Source organism: Bufo gargarizans, chromosome 4 (genome assembly GCF_014858855.1).
Source record: "Bufo gargarizans isolate SCDJY-AF-19 chromosome 4, ASM1485885v1, whole genome shotgun sequence".
In the NCBI taxonomy this organism is placed as follows: Eukaryota; Metazoa; Chordata; class Amphibia; order Anura; family Bufonidae; genus Bufo; species Bufo gargarizans.
Genome location: NC_058083.1, coordinates 309,038,526 through 309,051,476, shown reverse-complemented (window position 1 = coordinate 309,051,476; position 12,951 = coordinate 309,038,526). Strand labels below are relative to the sequence as shown.

Genomic DNA, 12,951 nt, shown 5'->3' with positions numbered 1-12,951 from the left:
TTTAATTTACAATTTTGTGCCACTTTGTAGGAGTGGTGGCTTTCCTTATAACCTAAATCTATATACACTAGCAGAAAATGAAAAAAGGACAACTGGAAAACTTAGTGCGACTAAGACTGCTTTCACACTGGCGTTTTGTTTTCCGTTCGCGAGATCCGTTCAGGGCTCTCACAAGCGGTCAAAAACGGATCAGTTTTGCCCTAATGCATTCTGAATGGAAAATGCTCCGCTCAGAATGCATCAGTTCAGTCTCCATTCCGCTTTGGAGACTGACACCAAAACGCTGCTTGCAGCGTTTTGTTATCTGTCTGATGAAACTGAGCCAAACAATGCAAGTCAATGGGGCCGGATCCATTTTCTCGGACACAATCTGGCACAATAGAAAACTGATCAGTCCCCTATTGACTTTCAATGGTGTTCAAGACTGATCCGTCATGGCTATAGAAGACATAATACAACCGGATTCGTTCATGACTAATGGATGCAGTTGTATTATTGCAACGGAAGTGTTTTTGCTGATCCATGACGGATCCGCAAAAAACGCTAGTGGGAAAGTACCCTAAGCTTAGATTCACAAAGTATAAACTAGTGGTGCTTGGTCAGTGATGACACAACAATGCAGGACATCCTCTTGTGGCCTGTCATTCCAAGCTCTTTTAACTTGGACTCATAGTTCAGCCAAGGTGGTTGTTGACTTTTGTGCATGGGAGATCAACTGCCCCATCCAGTTCTAGACCTTCTTGATGAGGGAGATGTTTAGCGATTGAGCTGGCCAAGGGAGCTTCTGGATACCCTGAAGAGCACTTGTGTAGTGCGGGCAGTGTATGGGACATGGATTATCTTGTTGGAACACCATATAAAAGTAGGACTGTTTCTAGGACAGGGATCAGCAACCTTCGGCACTCCAGCTGCTGTGAAACTACAACTCCCAGCATGCAAACATGCTCAGTTGTTCTTCTAACTCCCACAGAAGTGAATGGAGCACTCTGGGAATTGTAGTTTCAGAACACCTGGAGCGTCGGAGGTTGATGATCCCAGTTCTAGGATGTCCTGGACATACTGAAGGCTGGTTAATGTTCTCTCCAAGAATACCAGAAAGGAACAGTCATGGTAGCTAATGGCGCCCCACACCATGACCAGTTCTGCGTTTCTCCACACAATGCATGATTACAGTAGGCCCTCTCCAATCCGTCTGTGAACTCTGATACAGCTATCCTTTATATCAGGGCAGAAGCTGCTTTCAACACTGAACACTATTGTTTGCTATTTATGCAACCACTGGGCTCACTTGGAGCACCAGTGCAGGCGCTATTGGCAATCATGAGAGGTCAGTGGAAAACAAGCTACTGGAGTATGTGAATGTAGTCCTGCTACAAGTACGCGGTTTCTTATGTTCTGGGAGGTTACTGCAGGGGTTACTGTACTGCAAAACCAATTTGAGATGCTGTGGCTGTCCTTTGAGATACATCCATCTTGGTAAGCATCTGTCTGTCTTGACCGTTCAGAACCCTATGTGTGTGACTGCCCTCCTCTGACCACTGTCAACACCACCGATGCACTACAGACACTTCTCGGCCAAGTCTTTCCAAGATTTGACAGACGGACCATCCAGCTTCTCGAATAACCACTATTAGGCCCTATTCAATGTCCATCAACTGCACAAACGGTACATGCCTTCATCTAGTAGGCATATTGAATACTTCAACAATAAAACAAAAAACAGTGATGTCAGACAAAAAAAAAACCACAACAGTGATGCCAGAAGAAAAAAGAAAAGTCTGTGGAACATCTGTAAAGTAAGGCTCTTGGGACGTTGATCACTATAGATAAGACCATCCAGCATTGCAAATTGCAAAATAGGCTTTTGGGGTAGATCTATCAAGACTGGCTTAGTTACCCATAGCAACCAATCAGGTTCCACTTTTCATCGTCCAGAAAATGAAATAATCGTCCTCTGTAAAATGAAAGTCTCAAACTGATTGGGTAAGTAAGCCAGTTTTCCTTTGCACCAGTTTTGATAAATCTTCGGGTCCATTCACATGTCCATAATTTGGGTCCGCATTTGTTCCACAATTTGCAGACCCATTCACTTTCAATGGGGCTGGAACGGATGCAAATCCGCATTTCCGGGATCCGCATCTTCGGGATCCGAATCCTTTTTTGGGGATTCGCAATTCCGTTCCTGAAAAAAAATAGAACATGCCCTATTCTTGTCCGCAATTGCGGACCAGAAAAGGCATTTTCTATTATAGTGTCTGTAATGTGTGGTCCGTAAACATGCGGATCGCAAATTGCAGGTGTCCGTGTTTTGTAGATCCGCAAAACACTTACGGACGTGTGAATGGACCCTTAATCTTAACTCCTTGTAGGTGTTTTCATTTTCTGGTAGTTTATTTTGTGTCCTGCTGTACAGGTCTGGCATCAGGGAAGACACTGGCCCTGTCTGCCATGGGAGGTGCTCATGTTGGCAGTGGCAGTAATGAGCACATGTGGCATGGTAGCCAGGGGTCTTCCATTGGGTGGTGCTAATGTGATAAAAAGGTGTTCACACCATTTGGGGTTTAGTGCATGGATTTCAGCTCGGAAGGAGTCTATACAGCAGACTTGAGGCCTGACAATGTAAAGTCTGGCTGTGTGACGTAATAGACCTGTGTAACAGCAGGAGATTATGGAAAGAAGTCTTGACTCTGCAAAATGTCCGTGCAGCAAGGCTGCATCGACAAAATTGAAGTTGATAAAAGGGAAAGCTACTACTGCCACTACTAAACATAGGAAGCTATATAGGAGCTGTTCATGTTTCACCCTGTGTTGCCATCCAGCACGGTCTGTAATGCTGAAGTACATCTATGCTTTACTTATATGGAATCATATGGCTTTTAAAGAAAATATGTGCACACTACTGGAAAAAGCATCAACCTATCTGCATTCCCACGGTCCCGGCACCAGAGAGGCCAGAACTTTTTCCTATAGTGTGCAAGCATGACCACCACTGATGGATTGCAGGGTGGACGTAACCATGGAAATGAGCAGTAATGGAAAAATGAATTCATCCAGCAATGGAGGCAATATGGACAATCACAATACATTAGTAAGTGCCTTGTATTAACTTTCTCCATAATAAATGCCACTTGCTGAAATGGAACAACCCCTTTAAAAAACCAAGAGAGTCTACAACTTGTCAACTCTAGTCCTTTCAACAATTAAAAAGGTGCTATTCCGCTTGTATTTTATTAGCGTATTCAGCAGATGGTTACTGGCTTAACTGGGAGTTTTTCAGGTGTGCAAGCTGCAAAGTTGTATTTCTGCTGGCTTAATCAAAAGGCTTCTCAGAAAAAAGTTTCCATTTAACTGCACGCTGCTTAGTGGTCACTTCACTGTACAGTTTGCATTGCTTAACACCTTCAGGACTCAGCCATTTTTCTCCTTAAGGGTCCATTCACACGTCAGTATGATCGGATCCGCAAAACACGGACAACGGCAATGTGGGTTCCGCACATCACCGACACTCTCATAGAAAATGCCTTTTGTTGTCCGCAATTGCGGACAAGAATTGGACGTGTTCTATTTTTTGCAGAATGGAAGAGCGGATCCGCACATGCGGACAGCACATTCCAGCACCATTGAAAATGAATGGGTCCGCAAAATTGCGGAACGGATGCAGACCCATTTTGCAGAAGTCTGAATGGACCTTAGGACCAGGCCATTTTTAGAAAATCTGACGTGTCACTTTATGTGGTGAGAACTTTAAAACGCTTTTACTTATCCAGACCATTCTGACATTATTTTCTCGTCACATATTGTATTTCATGACAGTAATACATTAGAGTCAAAATATTTCATTTTTATTTAGAAAAAAATACCAAATTTAGAAAAAAAAAGGAGATTTTTGTATAACTTACCAGTTAAATCTCTTTCTCGCTCTTTCTTGGGGGACACAGACCTTGGGTATAGCTCAGCTCCCTAGGAGGCGTGACACTAAGTAAAACTGTTAAGCCCCTCCTCCATCAGCTATACCCTCAGCCTGGAGATAGAGGCTACCAGTTGCGTGTCCAAGTAGTGAAAGGATAACAACCAATAACGGAAACAACCAGCCAGCAACCCAACGGGGCGCCAGACCATAACCCTGTAACCAAACACAGAAGGGTGGGTGCTGTGTCCCCCAAGAAAGAGCGAGAAAGAGATTTAACTGGTAAGTTATACAAAAAAATCTCCTTTTCTCGCCCATTTTCCTTGGGGGACACAGACCTTGGGACGTTCAAGAGCAGTCCAAGAAGGGAGGGACCACAAACCCAAGGCGGAACACCACCAGAGCATCAGGAAACCGCTGCCTGCAAAACCAGGCGGCCCAAAGCAGCATCCGCTGATGGATGCGTATGCACCCTATAGAACTTTGTGAAAGTGTGCAGAGAGGACCAAGTGGCTGCTTTGCACAACTGTTCAGCCGAGGCCCGATCCCTCTGCCCCCAAGAAGCTCCGACTGCTCTGGTGGAATGAGCAGTGACGCCGAAAGGCGGAGGTCTGCCCTTGGCTCGATAAGCCTCAGACACCGCCAGTTTAATGAAACGGGCAATAGCCACCTTGGAGACCGCCAACCCTCTGCGCGAACCCTCCGGAACCACAAACAGGGAGTCCGTGCGCCGAAAGGACCCGGTGACCTCCAAGTAAATCCTCAACGCCCTGACCACATCCAGACGGTGCAGTTCCCGTTCTCTGGGGTGGGAAGGAGAGGGACAGAGCGACGGAAGGACGATGTCCTCATTGATGTGAAAGGCGGAGACCACCTTTGGCAGGAAAGTCGGGGGACAGGCCGAAGCACAACCTTATCCTGGTGGAAGATCAGGAAAGGTTCGGAGCAAGAAAGAGCCGCTAACTCCGACACCCGTCGGAGAGACGTGACGGCCACAAGAAAGATGACCTTGCAGGACAGAAGGCGAAGGGAGACCTCCCGTAAAGGCTCGAAGGGGGCTGATTGGAGCGCCGAGAGCACCACATTCAGGTCCCAGGAAGGAACTGGAGGGCGGTACGGCGGAACAGAGTGAGCCACCCCTTGTAAGAAGGTCTTAATTGGCCCTAGAGGGGCCAGGGGACGCTGGAGAAGAATAGACAGCGCCGAAATCTGACCCTTCAGAGAACTGAGGCACAGCCCCAGGTCCAGACCCGACTGGAGGAAGGACAGGATTGTGGGAAGAGAAAACCGGAGAGGTGGGATGCTCCGGGACTCACAGAACCCCAGATAGGACCTCCAAACCCGATAGTAGATCCTAGAGGATACGGGCTTACGAGCCCGGATCATGGTGCGGACTACGTCCTCGGAGAAACCCCGTCGCGTTAAGACGGCGGTCTCAATAGCCACGCCGTCAAACGTAGCGAGCCTAAATGCTCGTGGAAGATCGGTCCCTGAGAGAGAAGGTCTTCCCTGGAGGGCAGTGGCCACGGTGCGTCTGCCAACAGCAACATTAGGTCGGCGTACCAAGACCGGCGGGGCCAATCCGGGGCGATTAGAATCGCGGGGACGCCCTCTGCCGCGATCCTCCGAAGAACCCGTGGCAGGAGGGGAAAAGGAGGAAAGACGTACAGAAGGGAGAATTCGCGCCACGGAAGGACGAGCGCGTCGGCGCCGTATGCCTTCGGGTCCCGTGCCCTGGCCAGGTATAGGGGGACCTTGTGGTTGAATTTGGAGGCCATGAGGTCCACGTCGGGGCGACCCCAGCGAAGACAAAGGGCTTCGAACACCTCTGGGTGCAGGGACCATTCTCCCGGGTCGATGGTGGACCGGCTGAGGAAATCCGCCGCCCAGTTGTCCACCCCCGGGATGTAAATCGCAGATAAGGCCGGCACGTGCGTCTCCGCCCAGAGGAGAATGAGGGTCACCTCTTGCATCGCTGCAGCGCTGCCTCCCTGATGGTTTATGTATGCCACAGCCGTGGCATTGTCCGATTGGATCCGAACAGGGTGGCCCCTCAGCAGATGGGTCCAGTGTCTGAGGGACAGAAGAATCGCCCTCAGTTCCAGAATATTGATTGGAAGTCTGGACTCCGATAGAGACCAAACGCCCTGGACGGACCGGGGAGGGAAAACCCCCCCCCACCCCCGTAAGCTGGCATCTGTGGTAATCACCAGCCAGTTCAGTGGAAGGAAGGACTTCCCCCTTAGAGGGATATGCAACCACCAGCCGAGGGAAGCCCGAGCCAGGGGAGGCAGAAGAAAGGTCCTGTCCAGACTCCTCGGTGATTTGTCCCAGGCCGACAGAATTGCCCTCTGAAAGGTGCGGGATCGGAATTGTGCGAACGGCACCGCTTCGAAACAGGCAACCATCTTTCCCAACAACCGCATGCTGGATCTGAGGGAAGGGCGGTGATGACGGAGGAGACTGCGAACCGACCCGCGAAGGGCCAGACGCTTGTCCGACGGAAGGCGGACCTCCGCCAACTCTGTATCCAGGAGCATCCCCAGGAAGATCAGCCGTCTGGAGGGGGTAAGGGAAGATTTGGGGTGGTTGATAATCCAACCGAACCGCGTCAGGGTCTCCAGAGTGAGTTCCACACTGCGGGATGTCTGAGAGAAGGAGGGTGCCTTGACCAGGATGTTCAACACTTCTTGAACGTAGAAGGGCCAAGACAGGGGCCAGGACCTTGGTGAACACTCGAGGAGCCGTCGCCAGACCAAAGGGAAGGGCGACGAATTGGAAGTGATCGTCCCCCACCGCGAAGCGCAGGAAGCGGTGATGACATGGAGCAACCGGAACGTGGAGGTATGCATCCTGAATGTCGATTGAGGCCATGAAATCCCCTCTTTCCAGGGAGGCCACTGCGGACCTGAGAGACTCCATCCGGAATCTCTGCAGTCGGAGAAAACGGTTCAGGCGTTTTAGGTCCAAGATCGGACGCACTGAGCCTTCCTTCTTGGGAACCACAAAGAGGTTCGAGTAGAACCCCCTGAACCTTTCCGTCGGAGGCACGGGGGCGACGACACCCTTGTCCATTAGAGAGTGAATGGCCGCGAAGAAGGCGGCCACTCGTACGGGATCTCGCGGAGGACGGGATCGGAAGAAACGGTCTGGCGGAATGGACGCAAATTCGATTTTGTATCCGCAAGATACAATCTCGAGCGCCCATGCGTCTGAGATGTGGGCCCGCCATACGTTCCTGAATAGGAGAAGGCGGCCCCCCACCCGGGTGGGTGGGGGCGCACCTTCAGGCAGAGGGCTGCTGGCCTGTGGGAGCCCGTGCAGGCTGGGACTTGCGCCAGGTAGGTTGCGTCCGAAAAAACGGCTTCTTGCGTCTATCCTGGGCTGGGCCAGAGGAAGAAGAACTGGCCGCGGGTCTAGACCCGGTGGGCTTGCGAAAGGACCGAAAACGGGACGAACCAGCGCGACCACGGGGGGCGCCCATTGGCCTGGACTGGGGGAGGTGAGTACTCTTCCCACCCGTGGCCTCTGATATAAGTTCGTCGGCCGGCCAAAGAGCGTTTGGAAGCGGCGTCCGCCGCCCAAACCTTCAGCCAGAGTTCCCTCCTGACAGAAACTGCCAGGGCAGAGGAACGGGCAATGAGGGCACCCGCATCAAGGGAGGCCTCACAGACGAATTTTCCGGCCTGAACAATTAGTTGGGCTAAGGAACGGAGGTCCTGAACAGGGACGTCCGACCCTAACTCCCGTTCCAGTTGCAAACCCCATTCAGAGACCGCTTTGCCAACCCAGGCGGAGGCAAAGACTGGTCTAAGGGCCGAACTAGAGGCAGTAAATATGGCCTTGGAGAGGGATTCCGTACGACGGTCCTCAACAGACTGGAGGGAAGATCCGTCCTGTACAGGAATAGTAGTGCTTTTGGACAGGCGAGCCACGGGAGGATCAACCTTAGGCGGGGATGTCCACGTGGTCACAGAATCCGCTGGAAAGGGATAACAAATGTCCAGCTTTTTGGGTGTAATAAAGCGGACGTTAGGCCGAGTCCAAGCCTTGGATACCACAGAAGAAAAATCAGCGTGTATGGGAAAAACCTTGGAGGCCTGTTTGGGGTGGAGAAAGGACACGCCGGCCTGTTCAGAGCTGGGGGGGTCATCGTGTAGCTGAAAGGTATCACGGATGCTAGTGACAAGATGCCCCACCGCGGACGCCAATTTGGACGGAAGCTCTGAGTCCATGTCCACCTCCGAATCCGTCAGTTCTCCCTCAGAAAGCGTATCCCTTTGAGAGGATAGACTTGACTGAGCTCGCACGCATGGCGGAGAGAGCGAAGCATCTGGAGAAGATGTGCGCTCAACCCTTGAACGTTTCTGAGTATGCCGGGCCCTGGAAGATTCGCTGGGAGGCAGGGAACCAGTGGGGGCGGCAGAAACGGTAGTCCCAGCGGGTGCGACAGGGATTGTGGCAGCCTGCGGGAGAGGCGGTCTATCCACGAGACGGCCCACTACGTGTGTAAGGCTTTCCACCGCCTGAGACAGAGACCTAGCCCAGTCAGGGGGTTCAGAGGCACCGGGGGGCGCAGCGGGAAGCGGGCCCTGCACCGGGGCCTGACATGCAAGGCAATGCGGCTCAGATTGCCCACGCGGAAAAAGTTCCTTACAGGCGGTACAGGCATGGTACCAGGGTTTGGGGGCACCTGTGGGATCTGACATGCTGAAGTGTGGTTGTACTCTAATATAGAGACCACAAAGGGTTATAGCAGCTATGACCAGGAGGGTTAGGAGAGGGTTAACTGTCCTACCAGTGCCTCAGAAGAACGTCAGGAGATGGCCCAGATCAGCAGCAGCAGAGAAGCAATGAACAGCAGTGAGCAGCAGAGAGCGCCCACAGAAGCCGAGCGATGTACACAGGAGGTTAGAGTCCCCCACCGTGTCCCAGCTTCCTGTCAGGAGTGAGGAAGCGCGGGAAACCTCAGCAGAAAGCGCGGGGAACAAGCTCCGCCCCCTCCAGCGCTTGAAATGTCTCCTGTGAAGGAGAACGTAGCTCCGCCCCCAAAATGACGCGCGCGTAAGCCCCGCCCCCTGCCGGGACCGCTAAGCCCCGCCCCCCGGTCTCGGCGGGAAGGGGGAGAGAGAGAAGAGAAAAAATGGAGTCAGCCCCGAATGAGGGGGGGGGGGGGGGGGGGGGGAGAGAGAAAGATAGCAGCGTGGGGGGGGAACGGCGTGGGGGTGCTGAGGATGCTGCTGTGCTGCATTGTCCTGCAGATGAGCGCTCAGAATGAGCGACCACGGGTGCCCCCCTTACCCAGAGGGGTAGATGCTGCAGATAGGGACGGGGTATGGGCTGGAATAGCCATCTCACCGTCCGACGTCTTCACCCTCAGTCCTTTCCAGCAGGGTCGCCCCTTCAGCCACTGGCACCGCAGTGGCAGGAAGCTGGAAGAGGGGCTTGGCGTGCGGGCAACCCCCTAGCTGGCGGGATGTAGGGGAGCCATTGCTGCCCAGATCCTCCTATTGCTTCTGTGGGGGAGGCAGCAGTGCAGATAAGTTGGCACTGGCGCAGCTCAACCCCGGGAGAGCAGAGAGGTCTAATGCGTCTCTGGTATCCCTAGGAAAAAATAAAATAACAAAATTAGAAGAAAAAGTAAAAATAACAAGGAGAAAACAGCCCTGCAGTAGCAGGGAGTGTCTTGCCTCCTTGGACACTAAGCTAAAACTGGTAGCCTCTATCTCCAGGCTGAGGGTATAGCTGATGGAGGAGGGGCTTAACAGTTTTACTTAGTGTCACGCCTCCTAGGGAGCTGAGCTATACCCAAGGTCTGTGTCCCCCAAGGAAAATGGGCGAGAAAATTCAATTTCTCTACTTTTAAAATACACTGACCAAAAATATACACGCAACCCTTTTGGTTTTGCTCCCATTTTGCATGAGCTGAACTCAAAGATCTGAAACATTTTCTACATACACAAAAGACCCATTTCTCTCAAATATTGTTCACAAATCTGTGTTCGTGAGCACTTCTCCTTTGCAGAGATAATCCATCCCACCTCACAGGTGTGGCATATCAAGGTGCTGATTAGACAGGATGAATATTGCACAGGTGTGCCTTAGACTGCCCACAATAAAAGGATACTCTGAAATGTGCAGTTTGATCACACAGCACAGTGCAACAGATGTTGCAACGTTTGAGGTAGCATGCAATTGGCATGCTGACTGCAGGAATGTCTACCAGAGCTGTTGCCCGTGCAATGAATGTTCATTTCTCTACCATAAGCCATTTCCAAAGGAGTTTCAGAGAATTTGGCAGTACATCCAACCGGCCTCACAACCGCAGACCACGTGTAACCACACCAGCCCAGAACCTCCACATCCAGCATGTTCACCTCCTTGATCGACTGAGACCAGCCACCCGGACAGCTGCAGCAACAATCGGTTTGCATAACCAAAGAATTTCTGCACAAACTGTCAGAAACCATCTCAGGGAAGCTCATCTGCATGCTCGTCATCCTCATCGGGGTCTGGACCTGACTGCAGTTCGTCGTCGTAACCGACTTGAGTGGGCAAATGCTCACATTTGATGGTGTCTGGCACGTTGGAGAGGCGTTCTGTTCACGGATGAGCCCTGGTTTTCACTGTTCAGGGCTGATGGCAGACAGCGTGTGTGGCATAGTGTGGGTGAGCGGTTTGCTGACGTCAACGTTGTGGATCAAGTAGCCCATAGTGGCGGTGGGGTTATGGTATGGGCAGGCGTATGTTATGGACAACGAACACAGGTGCATTTTATTGATGGCATTTTGAATACAGAGATACCGTGACGAGATCCTGAGGCCCATTGTTGTGACATTCATCCACTACCATCACCTCACATTGCAGCATGATAATGCACGGCCCCATATTGCAAGGATCTGTACACAATTCCTGGAAGCTAAAAAAAAACATCCCTGTTCTTGCATGGCCAGCATACTCACCGGACATGTCACCCATTGAGCATGTTTGGAATGCTCTGGATCGGCGTATACGACAGCGTGTTCCAGTTCCTGCCAATATTATCCAACTTCGCACAGCTATTGAAGAGGAGTGGACCAACATTCCACAGGCCACAAACAACAACCTGATCAACTCTATGCGACGGAGATGTGATGCACTGCGTGAGGCAAATGGTGACCACACCCCTCCCCCCAGTAAGGCAAAACTATGCACATTTCAGAGTACACTTTTATTGTGGGCAGTCGAAGGCACACCTGTGCAATATTCATGCTGTCTAATCAGCACCTTGATATGCCACACCTGTGAGGTGGGATGGATTATCTCGGCAAAGGAGAAGTGCTCACTACCACAGATTTGTGAACAATATTTGAGAGTAATGGGTCTTTTGTGTGTGTAGAAAATGTTTCAGATCTTTGAGTTCAGCTCATGCAAAATGGGAGCAAAACCGAAAGTGCTGCGTTTATATTTTTGTTCAGTGTAGATAGTAATACCTCCAACAATAGTTATTACTTTACATTTCCCATATGTCTACTTTATGTTTGGATCATTTTGAAAATCACATTTTATTTTTTGGGGATATTGGAAGGCTTAGAAGTTTAGAAGAAAATCTTAATATTTAAGGACATTTCCAAAACCCAATTTTTTAAGGAGGAGTCCAGTTATGAAGTCACTTTGTGGGGCTTACATATTAGATTACATAATTCACCCCCATTTAAGAAACTACTCACCTCAAGCTATTCAAAACTGATTTTTACAAACTTTGTTAACCCTTTAGGTGTCCCACGAGAATTAAAGGAAAATGGGAATGACATTTCAAAATTCCACATTTTTTTTTTTAGCAGATTTAAAATTTTAAGCTATTTTGTCTGCAACACATCAAGGATTAAAAGCCAAACAAAACTCAAAATCTATTACCCAATCTGGAGTTTACAGAAACACCTCATATGTGCTCAAAAACTGATGTATGGGCACAGAGCAGGCTTCAGAGTGGAAGGAGCACCAAATGGCTTTTGGAGAGCAGATTTAGCTGGAATGGTAATTGGGAGCTATGTCGCATATGAAGACACCCTGAGGTGGCCCAACAGTGGAACCCCCCCCCCCCAAAAAGTTACCCCATTTTGGAAACTACACACCCCTCAAGGAATCTTTCAAGGTGTGTAGTGAACACTTTGACCTCAAAGGTGTTTGTAACGGGGTTCCGAAGGCGCACTCGGTCTCCCATCAGCCGCAGACCTGCTGCTTAGCTTCAGGAGCGAGGATCTGTGTTTGACCTCGTTCCCAGGGCGGCTTTGCTAGCTGGGAGCCTCCCTGCTCCTAGGTCTGCCTTGAGCGCCGAGCTGATCACTCGGTGCTCGACTGATCGGTCTGTCGGTCATGTGACGCTGGCCACGTCATATGACCCTCACTCCCCACTATAAATACAGGCAGCCTGCTGGCCACAGGTTGCCTGTTAATTTAGGTTCCTGGCAGTTGCTGGATACCTGTGTACTTACCTGATCCTGTTCCCTGACGATCCTTTGCCTGCTCCTCCTGTACTGCGCATCCTTCCTGGTATATTGACCTCGGCTTCCACCTGACTATTCTTTGTGGACTCCTTTGGTACTTCTCGACTCTCCTGGTATTTATGACCCCGGCTTCTCCTGACCTTTCTTTGCTTATCCCTCTGTACTGCGTTGTCCTCTTGGTTTTGACCCGGTCCGTTCACTATCCGCTATTTGTCTTGTCTGTCCTTCCCGCAGGGCCAGGGGTGAGGGTGGAGTGCAGTGGTCACTATCCTCCCCCCTGTGTGTGTGTACGTGACCGTTACAGTGTTTCCTAGGCTTAAGGAACACTTGGCAGTGAAAATTAAAACATTTTTCACCAAAAAATTGCTTTACACCCACATTTTTCACTTTCCCAAAAGGGTAAGAGGACAAAATGCACCCCAACCCCACATTTTGTTCCCCATGAATACGGCAACACCCCACATGTGCTCAAGAAACTATGTATGGGCGCACAGCAGGGCTCTAGAATCAAACAGCAAAATATGGATTTTGCTGACCTGAATTGGCAGGCATTGATTT

The 12,951-nt window shown here is 50.7% G+C and overlaps 1 protein-coding gene across 3 annotated transcripts in view; it reads right to left on the bottom strand.

Annotated features, from left to right (window-relative positions):
• The window catches only part of NCOA7 (nuclear receptor coactivator 7), a 208,769-nt gene that overhangs the window by 23,730 nt on the left and 172,088 nt on the right, over positions 1-12,951 (bottom strand). The gene's annotated exons all lie outside the window — the stretch shown is intronic.